Source organism: Egretta garzetta, unplaced genomic scaffold (assembly GCF_000687185.1).
Source record: "Egretta garzetta isolate BGI_Z169 unplaced genomic scaffold, ASM68718v1 scaffold45, whole genome shotgun sequence".
NCBI lineage: Eukaryota > Metazoa > Chordata > Aves > Pelecaniformes > Ardeidae > Egretta > Egretta garzetta.
The window spans coordinates 2,059,398-2,061,251 of record NW_009260028.1 but is presented as its reverse complement, the minus strand read 5'-3'; positions in this window follow the sequence as shown (position 1 = coordinate 2,061,251).

Genomic DNA, 1,854 nt, shown 5'->3' with positions numbered 1-1,854 from the left:
TTTTCACAGATCTGAAATAAAAAGGTGCTTTTCAGGTTTTTTTATGAGCTTTACATTGCAAATAACTGTGCTGTTATAACTAATATAGATTCTTAACTTGAAAACAGCTAGTGTCAGCAGAAAAAAAAGAAATATTTTTTATCAAAACTATATTATGCTTCTGTCTAATTTTGCCTCAGAAAGCCCTGTTATTTTTTGCTAAATGCCATATACAAATTTATATAAATAATCATTAAAAAGAGTAAAAAGATCCTGCTATGCCTTATGAGGATTGCGGTTTGATTAGTTTGCTCTCACACTCCTCTTCAGGCCATATTCTCAGATTTTATTCTATTTCCCAAAGGGTGCTCCTATATTTTCTCCTGCAAAGAAGTTTATGGTGAATTATCAGAATGGTACACAATAGGAAATGTTGTCCAGATTGGGAAACTAGACCAAGGAAAACAAGTACGTAAAGGAAATTGAAATACAATTCCCATGGAAGCCTATGCAATTGAAAATGCATTTATTCTGACAAAGTATTTTAGTTTGAAGACTTTTTTTCTTTGCAACACCAAGAAGGTATTTTCTGAAGACAACAGGTATTACTCAATAAAATTTTCATTATATTAAAACCAAAATTTTCAACTGAAATTCTTCTCCCACTTTTGATAAGGAGTTTTTACTGGCCTAATAACAGATGAACTGAAGCTGGCTAACAAAATGAAGGAAATAAAGATCTATAGAATTAAGAGTTCAGCTGAATGTGTTACAAAGAGATCACATAACAAAAAAGGAAAAGCTCTTATCAGTAACAGACCACCCGAAAATGCTTGAATGGAAAAAATAGATTTTGGAATGTGATATAATAATAGTAATATTAATGACAACAACAATAATAACAACAACAACAATAATAATAATGTTTCAAAGCATTTTTGCAGTTCCTGAAAAACAAATAATCTAAACAGCGTAAAGCATTTATATTGCTAAACCAGCTGCCACAAGACGCAATTTTGATTTAGCATGATAAAGAATGAAGTGATAGACCATAGTGACAAATATTTCACACAAGTATTATATAAACAATATACAATTATAAAAGCAGGTATTTTTTTAAATGCAAAAGGGGATTGGGGAATGGGGTCTGTGGGAAAGGCAGATCAAGACAACAAGTTACTTTATGAACTTTGCAGTTCACAGTCAGACTGATCTCAGACCAGATACTTTAGAATCATAAAATCATAGAATCATAGAATTATATAATCATTTAGGTTGGAAAAGATCTTTAAGATCATCAAATCCAACCATTAACCTGACACTACCAAGTCCACAACTGAACTATGTCCCTAAGCATGACATCTACACACCTCTTAAATACTTCCATGGGTAAGGACACAACCACTTCACTGGGCAGCCTGTTCCAATGCTTGATAAACCTTGCAGTGAAGAAATTTTCCCCAATGTCCAGTCTAAACCTCCCCTGCTACAACTTGAGGCCATTTCCCTCTTCCCGCTCGGTTGTTACCTGGGAACTGAGACTGACACCCACCTCGCTACAACCTCCTTTCAGGCACATGTAAAGGGTGATAAGGTTTCCCCTCAGCCTCCTCTTCTCCAGACTAAACAACCCCAGTTCCCTTAGCTGCTCCTTATAAAACTTGTGCTCCAGACCAGCTTTGTTGCCCTTCTTTGGACTAGCACCTCAATATCTTTCTTGTAGTGAAGGGCCCCAAACTGAACACAGTATTTGAGGTGTGGTCACACCAGTGCCAAGTAGAGGGGGACGATTACTTCCCTACTCCTTCTGGCCACACTATTCCTGATACAAGCCAGGATGCTGTCGGCCTTCTTGGCCCCCTGGCCCCACTGCCA